Source organism: Urocitellus parryii, chromosome 7 (genome assembly GCF_045843805.1).
Source record: "Urocitellus parryii isolate mUroPar1 chromosome 7, mUroPar1.hap1, whole genome shotgun sequence".
Lineage (NCBI taxonomy): Eukaryota > Metazoa > Chordata > Mammalia > Rodentia > Sciuridae > Urocitellus > Urocitellus parryii.
In genome coordinates this window covers 85,833,070-85,851,541 of record NC_135537.1, presented here as the reverse complement: position 1 = coordinate 85,851,541, position 18,472 = coordinate 85,833,070, and the positions used below count along the sequence as shown (strand labels likewise).

Genomic DNA, 18,472 nt, shown 5'->3' with positions numbered 1-18,472 from the left:
CATCCCTTCCCCCTTTTCTCTCTCTCTCTCTCTCTCTCTCTCTCTCTCTCTCTCACACACACACACACACACACACACACACACACACACACACACACGCAGCTGCAGAGCCCCAGGTCATACTCCAGTACAGGCGCCAGGCAGGAGACAAAGGTCGCCAAGACTCCCGCTCCCCGCACTGGACACCACACAGCCTCTCCCCGACTCCTCCTGCCCTCAAAGCCAGTCTTGGCGGGTCTGGACTCTGCACCCCGAAGCCCTAGGCTGGAGCCCGAGCCGGCCCCTCCGAGGTCCCCAGGCAGCCCTGGCCTAGAGCTCCCGGTGCGCCAAGGGTTAAGGGGCTCGCGGGGGGGGGGGGGCGGGAGGGGCAGTCTGGCCTCCGCGTGTGATTGGCTGCGCGGCGGGCCCCGCCTTCCTGGGAGTGGGCGCCCACGTGGAGCTAGGCGCGCTGCTGGGACCAGCCAGCTGCGCCATCGGAGCTGCGCAGCGCGCTGGGAGCCAGAGCCGGAGTCGGAGCCGGAGCCAGAGCCGCCAGCCGGAGCCGCCCGCCGGGAGCCCGAGCCGGGAGCCCGAGCTGGGCCGGAGCCGAGCACGCGCGCTATGGTGAGTGTGGTTCCAGCCTGCGCACTGTTCCGGTCCAGCCTCGAGGGTCTCCGCCGGCTGCCGCGGATGGCACCCGGGCCCGCCCGACTCGCGGGGGCTGGGCGCCTGCTGCAGTGCAGCCCCCGCTCGGCCCTTGGGAGCGTGGAGCCGAGGGGCGCCAGGGCAGGGCTCGGCTGGCCCAGGTCCCCACGCCCCGCGCTGGCTTCATGGCCTGAGGCCGGTGGCGCGGAACTTGGTTCTGGGCAGCTGTCCCAGGCTGGGTGGGGAGGACTCGCGGTTGCCGGTTCGGCTTGGGGTCCGTTGGTGCGGTCTGATTTGGGGCATCTGGAAGTCCTTTCACCCTGCTTGGCGTGCAGACCCTTGGCAGCGCGCTGGGTCGGGTTTGAGGGTGGTGGTGATTCCAAGGCTCTGAATCCACCTGGACCTGAGTGTCCGGAAAGCTGGGGGCATTCTGGGGCTCCATTGGGAAGTGGTGTGTGGCTGCACCGTGAGCATTCCCAGGGCTAGACTGGGACACTCGGAGGAGACTGCTGATCCCGCTGTGGCCAGGCCAGGTTGGAGGCTGTCAGAGACCAGGGGCACTTGGAGGCTCCACGTCCAGAGGTCTGGTCTCCCCAGCGTCTCCCAGCAAGTCTTCAGAGGAGGGGCCAGGTGCTGGCAGGGATGGGCAGAGGCACCAGAGAAAAGGGGGACCGAGGGGAGGAAGTTTCATGGGGGTCTCTGAAGCCCTCAGGGAAATCCTTTTGGTCCAGGCTGATCCAACATGGTCCTTGTCTGGAGGGAGTTGGCTACGCCCAGAGCCAAGGCCTCTGGTCACCTCTCCAGGGCCTGGAGATTTCCTCTCCATCACCAGGAAGAGGCCACCTGCTTCTCTTTGGCTCTTTTCCAAGGGACAAGTCCCTCTGATTCTGTCGCCTACCAGTCAGGTTCTGTGCCCTCTGCAGTAGGCAAAAGGCATCAGGTCAGGCCCCAGGAGAGCACGTGCCAGTGATGGTGGATGCCAGTCCCAGGGATGCAGCTCTTCTATTTCTCTTGTGATGCTGCTGCCAAGGCTGAGGGGCACATTGGGAACAGCTGAAGAGCCCCCAGTGACTACCCAGGACCACTCCCTGCTCTGCTCAGCTCCAAGAGACTCCTTACAAACTCCCTTTCCCTGTCAGTCACTTCTAGAATTTTCTTCCTTATGCAGCAACTAGAATATTCCTCCTGTGTACCACCACCTACCTCTTTAGAGAACTGTGGCTTTATTCTACCTGCCAAAGCACCCAGACACAATCTTGGACTCCACCTACCTCTGATTTAAGAATCCCACAGGAATGCTCTGCTTGGTCATTAGGGTGCATTACCCGGGGACCAGCACTTGATTCAAAGTCTTAAAATATGAGTCATAAAAGAGGGTAAGTCTGTGAGATCATGTCACCCATTGTGCCTTCAAGCCCACTCTGACCTAAGTTACATGGAAGGAAGTCTTTTTTCCTACTTAAAAACTATCATAAAGAGGAAGAGGGAGGGGTCCCCACCTTGCCTTGGTGACACTTTTCAGAACCTCACATCTGAGAAGCCTCCCAGCCCATCAGGAAGATTCCAGATTCTGGCATCAAACAGTTCTGGGTTTGAGTTCCAGCTCCTCTACTTCCCCACAGGGACTTTGGTCAAGTTGCACCATTTTCCCTGGGTTACAACTTGGCTCATCAATGACAGGAGATGATAAGTCTTATCTTCTAGGGATGACTTGGAAATTGGTTGAGATAACCCAAGTGAGAATGTTTTGCTTGGATGTAGCTTAGTTTCCTTACTTTTACAACCTTGAGCTCAGGTTGGGAAGTTCTACCTAATGTCTGACCTGTTTGAAAGTCTGGAAGAAGGATTAATGTTTATCATGATATGAGGAGAAGAGGACAATGATATGTAGATAATATTTTGTGTGTCATTCAACAGAGATTTATTGAACACTTATTATATACCAAACCTTGTGCAGGGGAAGAAAAAACTGAAATACCATGTTAAGAGAGCAGTCCTTCAATGTCTACCTGGTCCTCAGGCTATGTGGCATGTCCTTAGGAGAGGTGGCAGTATCACACCAGGAGAGGGCTGACTTCTGGCTGGAGAGATGAGAGAAGGCATCACTGAGCAGGTGGCATGTGAATTGGAAAATTCATCCCAGTTCGGGGACCTGGGTGACATAGGAGCTGAGTGACATGGAACTCTGAAAGCCCAGGATGGAGCTGGCCTGGCAAGTGTGTGAGGGAGCCGGGAAGAGGGGGGGAAACAGGTAGAGGGGCACAGGGGCAGAGAGCAGGCTGCAGCAGGCTGAGTGGAGGCCCCAGGGTGGATCCTTGACACACCACCTGTGATTGGGGTGGGGCTGATGCCAGGCTTCCTTGGCCCCTGTCATTTAGCTTTCCCCCAAACAGGGCTCCCTGGGCCATCATTCTTGAGGTGGGGGCGATTCAGGACTGCCACAGTGTTTGCCCCTTATCTCCTGCTCTGTGGACACTGAAGTCTAGTGTCCTTCCCCTCCAGCGTGGCCAAGGTTCCCCTGACCCCTGGGTCCTAATGGGGCTCCTTGGCAGACCGTGTGGGCTGCTTCCTGCTCTGCTTCCCGACTCCCCCAAGCTCCGCTCCCCACCAGGTCTCTCCCCCGTGGCAGGAAGTCAGCACTGATCTTAAAACTCAGTGGAGGAGCTGGGCTGGGGCTCCCTGGGGGAGCGCTCCCCGGGTTCCAGCCTCAGAACCACCTAAAAATAAATAAAATAAAGGCATAAAAATATAATAACATTTTAAAAAGAAAAAAAAACCCTCAGTGGACCCACCCCACCTCTGTGCAGGCTGGGGGATGAGGTAGCTTTTTGTACCCCCTGCCTCTGGCTGTCCTCAGACCACCCAACATCAGGCACAGAAAGGTGTGTGAGGCTGCCAGGGCACAGTGCCAGGACAGGTACCCATTGCCTGGATGTTTGAAATGTGAGCCAGACAGGCAGGCTCCGGGGAAGGAGACCAGCCCAGCTTCCCCCCTGCCCGCAGGGTGCCTTCCCGTTCCAAGCGGGGGCCTAAGAGCTGTGGATCATCTTTACTCCCAGTGGTGGAATTGAGGACAGGTCCAGGGCCCAAGTTTGAATCCTGTTGAACTACCAACTTACTGTGTGACCTTGGGTCAGCCACCCTCCCTGTCTGTGCACCTTCCCTACCAAGGGGGGCAGATTACTCCGCTTCTTGGGGTACCATTGTGAGGACATAATGGGTGCGGACACCATTAAAAACACGAGGGGCAAGGTTATCATTTGCAGGTAGGAGGACGGCCACACGCCAGGCCACAGTCGCGCCTCAGCCACTTGGACGGCCAGCACCTGTCTGGTAACCGGGTTACTCATGTTTCCTTGCATTGCTAGGTTTGGGGTAAGTAAGGATGTTGTCGCTTTGTGTCGAGGGGTGAGCCCTCGTTTCCTGCCAGCAGCCGAGGGCTCGCCCCTGGCAGACAAGGAGCAGGGCTCCGGTGCGAAGCCCTGGGGTTGGTGGCAGTGCCCTGGCCTGAGCTGAGATCGTGGCTTAGCTGAAGTCCATGCTCTGGGGTTTACAGGGAGGGGGACCTTCAGCAAATGGTGACGACCTATTGTGCCCCTGCTCAGTGTCTTTTCAGCTGGCAAGGCCAGTGCCCTGGCCATGGCCAAGGAGCTTCGTTCCTGTATTCACCCAACAAGTGCCTGGCCCAAATGGCGCTGGGGCCGGGGTCAGCATGGAGGGCAGCAGGGTCTCTCTGCCACAGCTGGGGACAGGCCGATGTGGGCAGGAAATGACCAGTGTAGTTACTGTTGCCAAGGAGACATGCGGAGCCAGGGGAGCAGAGAGGGTACCTGAAGGCAGGAATGGTAGGGGGCAGTTAGGAGGCCACGAGAGGGGCCTGGGGGGACACCGGTGGTCGGTCGCCGGGCACTGCCCTGCACCCCCAGGCCACTCCATCACGCTGCCTAGAGGGCGGCGAAGACGAGGAGCTGAGGGTCCCTGCAGCCCCTTCCCCTGTGGGCCCCGGCCTCCCCTCCCCACCTTCCTCCTACCAGGACAACACCAAGCGCCAACTAGGGTGTGATGCAGGCCTCCCGCCAGGGCACGCGTGTCAGGGAAGCCATCCCGGGGAGGTGGCGGCTGGCGGCAGTGCCCCTAGGTGCTTCACTCATCCACAGATAAGAATGGGGAGCTGTCCATCCTTCCAGAGCCATGTCAGCAGGCAGTGAGGAGCGGCAACAGTCTCCGCCTGGGCTGCCACCCTGTCTCGGGGCCCTGCAGGTCAGGGTAGCTGGGGTGTCTGCAGGCCTGTCCTGGCCCCTGACAAGCCTAGGAATGGCTCCCCCCCCCCCAGGGCTTGGGGGGATAATATACAGAGGAGCAGATTTCTGGAGAACATTCAGGGAATCAGCTGAGGGAGGGGCTGCCATCAGGGCCCAAGAGGGAGCTAAGCCCAGAATGCTTCTGCTAAAGGGGGATTGGGAGCCATGGGATGTGTACGGGGGAAGACTGAGGCGTGAAATGAGCACCTACTACACGCCTGCCTGGCACCTGAATGTGCCCTTTGCTGGGCGTGGTGGTGCACTCTATCATCCTGGTGACTTGGGAAGCTGAAGTAGGAGGATCGCAAGTTTGAGGCCAGCTTCTGCAACTAAGCAAGGAACTGTCTCAAAATAAAAACTGAAAAGGGCTGGGATGAGGATCAGCAGTAGAGGGGCCCTGGGTTGGATTCTCAATCCCTCAAAACAAACAAACAAACAAACAAACGTAATCTCCCTGATCTTTGCACCACCCCCAGGCAGCAGCCACTTTTTGAGTTGTGGAAGCCAAAGGCGAGGCTCAGGAGCCTCTCAGGAGCCAGGGGCCGGGGTGAGGCAGCGCCTGCCACCCCATTCTTCAGAGCTGTGGCCTCACCCCAGGGTGCCACTAGATTTAGTGAAACTCCACTTTCCTGGGAAAGCCCCCCACCCCCACCAGGGGTGAAGCTCTCAGGAGCTAACGGGGTGGACAGGGTGGACGCTGGCCAGGCTTTGACCTTTGTGCTTGTGACAGTTAGAAAGCCCTCTCGTCCCCATTCACTAATTATTTGGAACCCACTGGCAGGGCCAGGACTCAAACCCAGGCCTGTGACCCCCATCTCCCGGACTCCAGGCCCCCCCCAGCTGTGGATGTCCCGGGCTTTCTGACCCCATGCCCCTGGCCCACAAGCCTCCTCTCCCCACAGACTCCTTCCCTCCTTGGCTGGGAGAAAGGAGGCGGCAGCCAGGAGGAGTCCAGTTACCGTGTAAACACAGTCATGTCAATATTTACCTGTGGCTGAAACCCGAGCCTCCCACCTCCCTGCTGCCTCCCACGCCCAGCCAGGTGCACGTGGCCTGCTCCTGGCTCAGGTCTGGCCACTGAGAGCGAGGCCAAGGGTGGGGACCTGCCTTCCAGCCCAAGATGGGCCACTCACCTTTGATGTGACCCTGAACCAAGCACTCTCCCTTCCGGGGCCTCAGTCTTCCCATCTGTAAAATGACACGGCTGGGACGGACCAACGCAAGGGCTGTTTTCAGCAGTGACATGTAGGGGGACGAGTCCAGTGCTGTGGCACAGCCTCGAAGCTACGCAGACTGGAGTTGGCCTCAGACCCTGCTGCTTCCTCGCGCTGAGGCTGCGTGCACGCGCTTGACCCCTGGAGCCTCGGTTTCCTCATCTGTAAGTGGGATCCCGACGGCACCTGCTTTGGAGGCTGTCGGCTACTTGCCGTACCCAGCAGAGCTCTTGGCACAGGAGGGGAGAGAGACAAATGGTCGTGGTGGTAGTTGTTATTCCAAATAAACATTTTATGACTCTCTGAATCCAGACGCTGGGTTGCGTCACTTGGGAATCAGAGCCAAGGGTGGGGACTCTAACCTCAAGCTCTCCTGCCTCTCTGGGGCCGCAGGCTGGGCTGGGGGATCCCAGGGGTGGAGAAAGACCCCTAGTCAGCACCATCCCTGTCCCCAGCTGCCCAGTGTTTGGAGTTCCTTCTTATCGGGCTGAGGTCTAGGGCTGAAATGACCTCAGAGATGTGCCCTGAGAGGAGCGAGGGAGGGTGGAGGGAGCGGGTAGGGGAGGAAGGATGTATTTCCTAAGCTGCTCTTTCGCACAAGCTCCTGTTCCCGGGCCTGGAGAGGAGGGCAGCTGTGGGGAGGGACTGGCAGCCCAGAGTGTGGACAGGGCAGGATGGGGACAGGGGACTGCCGGGGTAGTAGGAGTGGGCCTTGGAGGTCTTTTGCAGTGGGCCCAGATTCAAACCTGGCTGCGTCAATTTTTGCTGTGTCACTTGGGACAACGTGTCCCCTCTCTGAGTGGTTGCCGCCTGTTTTGTTGGGAGGGTTTCATCTGAAGTGCTTCGGAAGAGCCGGGCTCTGGCTGGCACACAGGGGCTCCATGGCAGTCTGCTGCTGTGGCTGGTGGCCCGTGCCTTCCCCAGGGCGGAGTGGTGAGTTCTGCCGGAGAGAGGGGACGTCGCAGGCAGCTCGACTGTCCCAAGGGCACACCTGCACACCACTGGACCAAAGCGCAGAACATGTCCCCAATCCCCATGTGGCCCTTCGCCAGTCCCCTGCCCTTGCTGTCCCCTTGGCTGGCCTGGTTTGAAGCGCTGTCTACCTGGTCCACGCAGCGCACCGTTCATGCCTGGTTTCCTTCGGCGGCAGGTGGCACCGTTTCTGAGGCCCATCCCGGGGGCGTGGGCTCCGGCCTCTGGTCTCTGTAGGCTGAGTGTGTTGGGGGATGGACGTGGCAGTGTCCGTGGATGACATTGGGTTGGCCCAGTCTGGTGCTGCTGTGGCCTTCTCGGGGGTCTCCGCAGACCTGTAACCCCCGTCTCCTGGCGCATAGCCAGGAGTGGGAACTGGCCGTTGTGCGGGTGGCCTGAGTCTGACCCTCCCGGGAGCTGGCCAGGATCCCGAGGGGCCATCTATTCTCAGAGCAGATGGGTCTCCTCTCTCCTCAGCTAAGTGGGTGCTTGGAGGCAGGAGGGACTCTGAGGGCCTTCCCTGCCCCAGGGCCTCAACCCCACTCCGGCCTTCTTGTCCCCAGCGCCTGGCAGCTCCCAGCTGCATTCTGTCCCTTGCTGAGCCTCTGCTTCACCTGGCACTCTCAGGGGTCCTGGCGCTAGAGTCCCCAGCCATGGGGCCTACCACTGTTAGGCTCTGTGGCCTTGGGCTGTCCTTCCCCCCCTCCCCATCCTCAGTCTCCTCCCACCAGGAGGCTGAGGAGTCCCTGGTGTCTGGTGGCCTCCCTCCCTTGGTGCCGATGGCTCCTGCTGACTGCGTTGCTCCGCCGCAGGCTGGCGCAGGTGGCAGGTCCTTAGGAAGTGTGAGTGGTGGACCTGCGGCCTCCCGGGACTCAGCCTGGTGAACGGCTGCCTCCTCAGTATGCTGCTGCTAGGCCTGCGGAGCCGGGGAGGTGAGGGTGGAGCCGGCCAGTCTCTTCAGGAGGACCGCTGGGACAGTGGGGCGGGGCTCGCGTCCTGGTACCCTTCCTGAGAGTGTCATTGTGGGTGAGTGTCCTGTGGGCAAGAGCCCTCGGATGTGGACACTGCCCTGCGAGGCTCTCCGGAGACCGCCTGGGCACCAGGCCACCTTGGGTTCGAATCCTGCCACCCTCTTGGCCGGGGCCCGAGCAGTCCCCTCCACTTCCCTGAGCGACAGCATCCCCTTCTGCCTGGCTGTGGGGACCCAACGAGGCCCCGACTCATTGCTGAGACCAGCGAGTGGGCAGCCAGGTCCCTGCCCCCCGGGGAGCTCCATTCCAGGGGAGGAAGCAGGAGACCAAACGGGAACATCAGCCAGCCAGAAAGAGCACGTCGGAGAGGACAGGACGGTGCCTAGCGAGTGGCAGTGAGGGACGGGGCTGCTCCAGGTGGTGCCAGGGCAGGAGCCAGCGCCTAAGCTGAGAGCCAAGGTCGTGGGACTTCCCGGCAGGAAAAACAGCAAGTGCAGAGGAGCCTGGGTGTTATGGACGGCGGGAAGGCCCACGCAACTGGACAGAAGCAGTGAGGGGCAGGGAGTGCGAAGAGGTGGGCATGGCGGGGGCCATTAGGGAGGGCCTTGCCTGGAATTGGAGGCGGTGGCATTTTGTTCTGAGTGATGGGAAGTCACTGGAGGGCGCCAGGGAGATGACTCAGTGTGGACTGTTCAGAGGCCCTGGCTGCCGTGTGGAGCATGGACTGCAGGGGGCAGCAGTGAGGCGGGGAGGCTGGTGGAGTGAGGGGTGAGCCTGACCTCCGCTGTGCACCTATCCCCAGGGCCAGGAGGCTCCAGCATCTGGGATTTTAGCTACTTTAGGGACAGGAGTGAGGGGACAGGGCCTCCCTCCCATATGCTTCCAGACATTCCCAGCAACAGGGCAGAGTGGGCAGAAGTTCCCTCCAGAACCACAGACCTGTCCCCAGACCTCCCCTTGAACTCAGCCTCAGGACTCTTCTAGAGTGACCTCCATCCCACCCCCCCAGCCCCCAGAGACCCGGAGGGCACAGAGCCTGATCCTGCCTCCCCTGCTCCTGCGCACCCTGCCTGCTGGGAAGTGGGGAGAGGAAGTCCCGACTGCATGGGGTGGCTGTCCCCCCTGCCCTCTGGGCTGCTGCTCCCATGGCCGGGGGCAAGGCAATCCTGTGGTTTTGTGGTTCCTGGTGTCCTGGGCTGGTTTGGGCAAAAACCAGTACTTCGTCTTTCCTTGCCCCCGAGTGTCCGGGGTGGTGACTTGGTGTCCTGCTGGGCTTTGGAGAGCAGTGGGCGGGGGAGGGTGGCAGGGGCCACAAGGGCTCACAGGCCTGAGTGGAAATGAGCTTTGGCATCGCCCACACCAACTTCCTCCTGGAGAGGCTGAGACTCAAAAGGGGAAAGGGACTCTGTCTGAGGCCACACGGCAGGTTAGATGCAGCCAGACAGTGCCACTTAGTCCCAGCTGGCTGAAGCAGGTGTCCATCTCTGACCCTCAGTTTCCTCCTCTGTGGCCAAGATGAAGCTAAAGCCCTCCTCGGGGTGGCGCTGTGAGGAGTGGCGGGTGGCTTGTGTGGAGTTGAGAAGCTTGTGGGCTGGTGTGTGCAGCAGGTGCTCAGTGAATGGGAGCTGAGAATACCAGGGAGGGTCTGTCACCCGAAGCCTGGGAAGAGCTGGGAGGGTGGCTGCCTGCTCCCTCTCCAGTCCTGAGGAGCGCAGGGAGGGCGAGAGGGAGTGAGATCCCCATCCCTGGCTCATCTGTAGCAGTTTGTTCTGTTTGCTTCCCCGTTATAGGGGGCAGGCCCTTTGCCCAGGCCCTTGACTGCCTCCCTCACCCAGAACCTGCACACACGCTCATGTGAGCTGGAGCTGTACCCTCAGCGTGGGGCAGACAGGCAAAACTGTCACCCCAGGTAAAGACCCGGTGGCTCTTCTCTTCCTGCATCTGTCCCTCCCTCTTGTCCCCAGTACCCGTTGTGATCACGTGGTTAAGATCAGGGACCATGGGGCCAACTTGAACTTCAGCCCCAGATCCCCACTTATCAGCGGGCAGGTGAGTCTCCCTCTGAGCCTGCGGTTTCCCGTCTGTGAAGTGGGGTTGATGGCTTCCCTTGGTGATTGCAAATGTTAAATGAGAAAATACGTCCAGACAGGCCTGGTGCGCGTGGACTCAAAAAAGTGGGCGGCACTAATGACAGATTGGATCCTAAACTCCCTAGGCCCATTCTTCTTTCCATAGCTGCTCTCCCAAGCTTTCTGGGTCACCTCCTGGACCCTCGTGCATTTCTGCACCGCCCCAACCTGTCTCCTCCCAGCTCTTTCGCATTCTCTGTGCTTTGACAGATGAGGAGCTGGAGCTCTGGCCCAGCAGCCCCGCGTCTGAACTCCCAGATCCCTGGCACCTGAGCAGCCGTCGGCAAATTGCTTAAGCCTTGGCCTTTGTTGCTGCATGAACAAAATAGGATCAAACTCAGAGTTGTTTAAATAAGTGATCAAAATCTTGTAAGGTCCTAGAATGGGTGCCTGCCCTACAGCAAGTGCCTAATAAATGTTAAGTGATTTGACGCTAGGCAGTTTTCTGCTGGACAGAGCCCCTTGCCTTTTCACTCTGATCCCCAGCACCTGGGAAGGGTGGGATCGGCTCTCTAAGGATCTGCACTGTGGGCAGTGGAGAATCCATTCCAATAAGACTATGTTTGAGGCTTTGGTCAAGGTCACACTGTGAACTTATCTAGTGGGTGGATTGACAGGCTTTTCCCACAACCCTGCACCACTGTGTGCTGGGGACAGGCAGGGGAGGGTGCTGCCCTTACCGAGCACATATTCTTTGGAGGGATGTAGGGCAGAATGGCCCTGACACCGTTAGAAATGACCAGCCCAGAGTGGGTCAGGTTGCTTCGGATTGGTCTTCCTAGGACCAGTGACACTTGATTCCTAGGTGACACCAACTCTGACTACACTGGGATTTCCTGCCTCTAGTGTTTATTGGTCTTGGCAGTAATAGAATGATGTCTGTTCAGTGTTTGACAAGTACAGAACTAAATATTCTGTTATAAAGTCACTTAATCTTCCCATCAGTCCTATAAGGTGTTTTTTATTATCCTTCCTTTCTTGGTGGGAAACTGAGCCACAGAGCAATTGGTAGAACCTTCTGTCTGTGGGCAGCAGACCCAGACAGGTCCTTAACCCCATGCTCCCACGCCTTCTCTGCAACTGAGCTTTCCATCATCCCTGATGACGGCCACGCAGGGACTCTAGAGAGCACTTCACCTGGAGAGATTCACACAGGGTCTTTCTGAGGCCTCCCTCTCGGCTCTGTGGTGAGCTGACATAGGCCTCAGGAAAGGGAGTCTGACATTCAAACCCTGGAAGATAGAGAGAGGGTGCAAAGCGCCTAGCTGGGGGAAGGGGAGCTCATAAGGGGAATGCCTGGGATTCCAGCTGAACCAGTACCAGGCACGGGGGTGCCTGGGTCCCCCAGGAAGGCCCAGCCTGTGGGAGAGGTGAACAAGTCAGGGGGGCCATAGCCAAATGGTATTTGGTAAGCAGTGGACAGGAGCCCTCGTGAGGCCTGGTGAGACTGGACAACTAACCTGGCGCAGGGAGTCCACGAGTTGGGTCTTGAAGGATGAATAGGGGTTTACCATTCAGGGCAGTTTATCCCAGGGGACTCTGGTCTGTGTTCCCACCCACAGCGGGTGCTCCACTCTGCTGCCCTGCAATGTCTGGTCTTGGGAAATGTGACTTCTGTGTCACTCAATGGGAGCCAAAAGCAGTCCCTGTTCTGTGCCTCGTGAATTCCACTCCCAGCGCCGTCTGTGGGTGGCTGGCCAGACTTGCAAGAGGGTCTCCACTCTAATATCCAGGCCTGGGGCTGGGGTCGGGGCTCAGTGGAGGAGCGCTTGGCTCACAGGTGTGAGGCACTGGGTTCGATCCTCAGCACCACCTGAAAATAAAAAAATAAACATAAAAAACATTTTTTAAAAGTTAAAAAAAAATACCCAGGACTGAGGTGTCCCGAGCCACAGGGCCCTCACCCCTGGTGTGCCTGTGGCAGGGAGACCCCAGAGCGTTTCCTGGTTTGTTTGCGACTGTTCCCTGCCCCCCCGCCCCCCCACCCTGTGCCTGGAGTAGACTTTGCATAAAGCACCTGCTCAGACCACCCCACAACCTGGCAGGTAGGGGTTGTTCTTTGTCATTCTGAAGGTGACTCAGGGGAGCCACCTGTCCTGCTTCACACAGCTAAGCAAGTGGAGGGACTGGAGCCCCAAGCTATAAGAGAGAACCCTGGTCACCACGGGCCGTTCACCTGTGTGGACAGATGCTCGGTCCCCCTGGAAACCCTATGGTATGGAGTCAGGACCCAGAACCTGCAGGGCACTGCCAGCGGGCACACCATGTCCCCTGTAGCTGTTCTCACTGGAGGGCACCGAGGACCGCAGGTGCTGACGGGTGTCTCCGCCATCCTTCCCGAGATTCTGAGTCAGCACCTTTGCAGTGGGGTCCGGGATCTGGTTCCGACGCTGGTGGCCTCAGAACACACTTTAAATCCTGATATATTATAGGCCTGTTCTGGGCTCAGCACTGTCCTGGGTGTTTTATTTTGTCATTTTGGTCATCAGATCACCTCCTGGTAGGGGAAATTGGTACAAAGGGAGGCAAGAAGTCCTGAGAGTGACTTCCACCAGCCACGTGGAGACTTTTTTTGGGGGGAGGGGGCACTGGGGATTGAACCCAGGGGTGCTTAGCCACTAGGCAACATCCCCAGCCCTTTTTTGTATTTTATTTAGAGATAGGATCCCACTGAGTTGCTGAGGGTGACTTTGAACTTGATCCTCCTGCCTCAGCCTCCTGTGTGTCTAAGGTATTCGGTTCATTTACAAACCAATTGCCTGAGGAAACAGGCTCAGAGAGGTTAGGCAATTAGCCAAAGCCACACAGCTGTAGTGGCAGAGCTGGGATTGGAACCTGGGCCCTTAGCTCAGGAGGCCACCTTTGCATACTGTCTCATAGAGGACAGACTCCAGCTGTGCCAACCACTGCTGCAGATAAACAGAGGACAACTAATGGTGATAACCATATGGTCTTCGATAGTTGCGCAGGTCCCTCTTTATGACCAGGGTGCTATGTCAGCCGATGTCAGAGGAGCCGTCCCAGGCAGAGAGCAGGGGCAGGGACGAGATCCCTGAGAAAGAAACGCTGAAGGAGAGAGGTGATGTGTTAACCAGGTGAGATGGAGAGCGAAGGATGCTAAGGGAACAGGAGCATCTGCAAAGGCCCCCAAATGGGCGACCTACATAGTGTGTTCCATGGAGCTGGAGCAGAGACCAAGGGGACAGTGACACAGGTGAGGCTGAGTGGGAGGCGTGGCCCGGGTTGGGCCCTGCAGGGGCAGAGAGAAAAAGAGAGACCAGGGGAGAGATTTGGACTCTGTCCCTAGGACGTGTGTATGTGTGTGTGTGTGTGTGTGTGTGTGTGTGTGTGTGTGTGTTCAAACTTAAACTTTTTTTCTTTATTTCTTTATTGCAAAGGCTTCATTTTCTTTGTTTTTTTTTTTTTCTACACTAAAAAACCCTTTTAAGTCCTCAAAGGAAGAAAAAGCCAAAACGTATGGCTGATGGGGTGGGGGTTTTGCCCTGATCTGGCAGGGCTGGGAGCAAGGTTAGCAGGGCCCCCTGTGCCGTTTATTAACCTCATGCCTGGTCCCAGGTGCCAGGGAGATAGGCTGGGGGAGGGGCAGGAGTGGGCTCAGGATGGTGCTGGCCTGGGAGAGGCGACCCAGATGGAGGAGCGGGGTCCTCTGATAGCGCCTGGCGATTGGCTTGGTAACTGATGGAGGTGGGGCCCGGGCACCCGCCCATGGCTTTGACAAGTGGGAGCGCAGAGCCCAGAAGGGTCCTTGTGAGCTGCTGGTGTCACATAGCGTGAGCGGCAGAGCCCAGATGCTGAGCTGGAGCCTCTGGCCTGGAGCCAGGTCCAGGCAGCTGCTTTCGCAGGCCCCTCCAGGGCCTCTGGTGGCTGCCCCCTCCTGCCCCTCTTCCCTGCAGCTTCAGGGGAGCGGGATGCTGGGAGGACAGCTACTCTGGCTTTGAAGCCGTGGATGGGGGAAGGGCAGTGCGCTGACCTCCAAATTCTTTCCTCATGACCTCTGTGACCCTGGAGAGACTGGGTCCCTGGGGACCCCGCCCTCCCCCGGCTTCCACAGAGTTCCACAGAAGTGGGGGTCGGGGCTGGACCTCCTCTGCACAGACAGCCCCTCCTGGAGCAGAACCGGCCTGCAGAGCTCTGCGGAGATTCCCCTGTCCCCAAGAGGAGAGGGTGATGGGCCAAAGCCTGGGCCTGGCCTCCCGCCTAATGGGGAGAGTTAGAGAGGCTTCCTCCCCAGACCGCGGGCCTCTAAGAGGCTCTGTTAAGTGACTAGGGGCCGGGGGCCTCCTGAACCTCCTCCCCCTGGGCAAAGCCATCCCTTCCTGGCCCCCAGGACAGCCACGGCTCCCCCAGGAGCAACCTGGCCACCCGCATCTGAGCCCCATTTTTTTAGGACTCGGACCCCGTGAGGCTGGGCTCCCTTTTCTCACTGTGTCAGGAGCCTCCTCTCCCCTCAGCCTCCTGGACCCTTGATCTGGGCCTCACCCCTCTCTGGGGACTGGTCCCCAGCTGGCCAGGAGTCTAGGACCTTACCCCCACAGCCTCCCAGGGTCCTGTGTCCCACCAGCCTGACACACAGTAGGCATTCAAGTGCTGTGCTTGCTCCTGCCACCCCCTCCCTCTGCCCTATTTCTGTGGCTCCTCTGAGCCTCCCTCCTCCCCGAACATGGGTATTTTTGGTCCTCGCTCAGGAGGGGCACGCACGCGTCAGCCGTGCAGGGGAAGTGTCTATGTTTGGCTGAGGATGTGGCCTCAGCTGTACTGGGGGCTGTGCACTAAGTTTGGGAATGAGTCAGGTGGAGAAAGCCCCCGGCGGCTTCATGCAGAAGCTGGATGCCCCAGCCTCAGCTGAAGTCCAGAGGACGGAGCCAGCACCTCCTCAGGCACTCTGTGCCACCCCCTTCACTGCCCCCCTTATCTGTTTCGGGTCTGCTCCCTGGAGCACGCGGTGGGACCCACTGTGGGACCTTAACTGAGCTGGGCGACAGACAGACTCATTTCCTACCTGGGTTCACTCTAAAGAGATGGGTTTTATGTGTCCCCAGTGTTTCTTAGATAGGGGGTCTTGCTGAATTGCCCAGGCTGGCCTTGAACTCATGGATACAAGCGATCCTCCTGCCCCATGCTCCCCAGTAGCTGGGCTACAGGTGTGTACCATCACATGCTGTCTGTGCCCCCATTTAACAGATGAGGAGGCTGAGGCTTGGGGAGGCAGTGAGAATGAGGCCAAAGCCCCACAGGTGAGAGGTGATAGAGCCAGAATCCTTGCTGATTCCAGAGTCTATTCTTTGTAGGTCCTGGGAGCATCAGCCTTCAAGACTCAGGGTGCTTTGCTTACAGCTCAGAAAGGCCTCATGCAGCAAAGAGGAAGGAAGAGAAAAGAAGAGGAAGAGAAGTTCCCAATGTTCTGGACACATTGGGAGCACATTCTCAGCTGAATAAGGTGGTGCCATCCTGCCCTGGAGCACTCATGCCCTTTAATTGCCACTGTTACTTCTTTTCCCTGGGGTGGGAGGGGGGCCATCCCTGAGAACAGAGACCCTGGCTGTCTCCCACTTGGGGCAGATGTTCAGGCAGGGTCTGCTGGGGCGCAGGTGCAGGTCCTGGAGCCGTGTGTGTCCCTCGGGCCTTTAGGGAGTTGCGTTTAGTGTCAGCCAACAAAGAAACAGAGTTCAGTACACACAATTGCACTTTGCAGTCAGTCCCCCCCACATGGTGTAGTGTGTTACTTTAAAAAATAAAACCAGGGCTGGGCTGTAGCTCAGGGGCAGAGCGCTTGCCTAGCATGCAGTTCCTTCTTCAGCACCACATAAACATACACAAATAAAGGCACTCAGTCCATCTACAACTACAAAAAAAAAAAAGCAAAAACCAGAACAAGGTGTGAGCCTTTCTCTGACTCGCCATTGAAGAGCTTCCGAAGGAGAACCGTCTCTTCCTTCTTTGGTGAGTTGTGAGTTTTCGCGATGGTGGCCATGAGACAACCCTAAATTCATTCAGGAAAGTCCTGAGGAATTTTTCTTCTCCATCAGGTTTTATTTGAGCAGGCTGGGTGACACCCGGTGACACACTCGGGATGGGTAGGGAGGGGGTACCTCTGCCTCCCTTTGTTCCCTGTCCTCCTGGGCCCCGAGGCCATCAGCCAAAGCAGGGAGGTGGGTTTAGTGACCAGAGGCTCCTCCATCCTGGCTCAGCCCCACCCGGGTCCTCTGGGGAAGATGAGTCACTTCTCCAGCCCTAAGATGTTTGTCTCTAAGTGGGAGAGAGAGCAACAGAGTGGGGTAGAAGCAGCACCTTGGGCCCCCCAATAGTCCTCAGCTCTGGGGAGCACCTTGTCTGGAGGGGCGGGGCAGTCAGACGTGGGCAGGCCAGAATCCCCATCCCTGGTGGGCATCCGGGTCGCCCTGGGCAGAATCGTGCTGGGCCCAGAAGGTGGGGCGTCCCTCTCAGTCCCCCACTGATGGCCTCTGCCTCCCCTGTCCTCTGCTGCCCTGAGCCTTCGGCAGGGTGGGCTGACCCATGCACCTCTCCCCCCTCTGAGGCTAGGTCAGGTTAAGAATGTGCATGGGGGGAGGTAGCAGGGTCCTCTCCGTCCCTTGTCCCGTCTCTTCTCCTAAGTCCTGTGGTGTTTGCAGCCACCCCTGGAGCCTGGGCCAGCCCTGTTGCATGGTCGCTATTTTAAGGATTTGGAAATCTAGTTTCAGCGAGGGAGGGAGAAGTGTGATAGATTCCCTCAGTTAGTGACATGTGCCAAGCTGGGGGTGGGTGGGCAAGGATGCACCTCACTGCCCTCCCTGGGGAGAAGCCACCTGGATTCAGCCTCGAGCCCTCCCTGGATTCCCAGGTCATCTCCAGGGTGGCTTGGAGGAACTCCTCCCACCTCCCTGGGCCTCCAGGAGAGCTGGTCACCACCCACAGCTGAGAAAAACTCACTTTCCATGAGTGTCTCCTTAAACATCACCTCCTCCTGACAGCCTAGTGACACTCGCCCCCACCTCCCATTTTCTGTCCCTCTTCCCTCTTTTTGGCACTTGCCACAACCGAACCTGCTCCATATTGGACGTTCTTATTGTCTCCTACTAGCATATCAGGTCCCCAGAGGCAAGGACTTGGTCTGTTTTGTCCCCTGTCATACCCATCCAGAGCAGTGCTGGCACATAGTGTCACACATTATGTAAAAAGAATAAATGGAGAAAATGAACGGATGAGGGAGTGTGAGCAGTGGCTGCGACTGGTCCCCATCAGCCTCGCACCTGGCTCCTCTCCAGCTGCGGCTCCGGCCCCCCCCCCCCCCCCCCTCGCCAGCCTCCCTCTCGGGCTGCTTACCCAGCTCTTGAGGTTTCATGCTTGATTTTTTACATTTGGCTTTTCCTGGCAGGGTCCGGACTGCCCTGGGGAATAGAGCAAGGCACATTAAGTCCAAACGTGCTATTTTGGAGTCGAATGCAGAATTGGCACAAATTTTTAAGATAAACAAAGATGAGACTACAGCAGACTTGAACTGTGTCCTTAGACCTGCCCAGCCTGGCTCAGGTCCCCCACCTCACCCCACGGCTTCCCCAGTGTAGCCCTGTGATGCTGACCATTTCCTCTGCCGTGGTCAACCCTGAGAGACACTGCTGCCTTCCTGTCAAAGTGCACACGTGTTCAATGTCACCGGCTTTGACGCTGACGTCCTTCTTCTGTGCCAGAGTCCTGTCCGGGATACCACATGACATTTGCTTGTCCCGTCGTTCTGGCCTCGCCTGTCTGGGGCAGTTTCTCAGCCTGTCTTGTTTCTCAGGACCCTGGCAGCGTGGAGGGCGCAGGCAGGTGATGTGGACGGTGGTGCCCTTCAGTGTGGGTGCATCCTGCATCCTGTCTGGGTTTCTTGCTATCTTTCTTGAGACCCGTGATGGCGTGGTCCTCGAGGTCATCCCCTCTTCCTCTGCCCTGCGCTCTGTGTCTCCTCTCCTCACTGGTGAAGTCCACCTCTGTCCCCTGTCCTGTCCAGATCTTCTTGTGGCCTGCCCCTCCACCTCAGCCCAGGGCATCCATTCCTGGATGGAATTCAGGGTGTCCCCCTGCCCCCATCCCCATTCTTGACCAGATCCTTTGGATTCGGCCTTGCTCTTTGCTCCTCTGGCCCTGGTCGGCCTTGGCAGAGCACCTGCTCTCCTGGTGGAGGGCAAAGCTCCCCGTCCCCCACCTTCCTCCTGCTCAGCTGCATCTCAGAAGCTCAGGTCTGGGCAGGGCACCTAGGTGGG

General features: G+C 58.3%; 1 long non-coding RNA gene across 2 annotated transcripts in view; it reads left to right on the top strand.

Moving 5' to 3' along the window:
* Positions 1-480: 480 nt before the first annotated feature.
* Positions 481-18,472, top strand: part of LOC144255825 (uncharacterized) — a 135,752-nt gene continuing 117,760 nt past the window's right edge. For both annotated transcript variants that reach the window (XR_013343955.1, XR_013343954.1), the window contains exon 1: positions 481-603. This is a non-coding gene — a long non-coding RNA (uncharacterized LOC144255825). The remainder of the gene's footprint in view (positions 604-18,472) is intronic.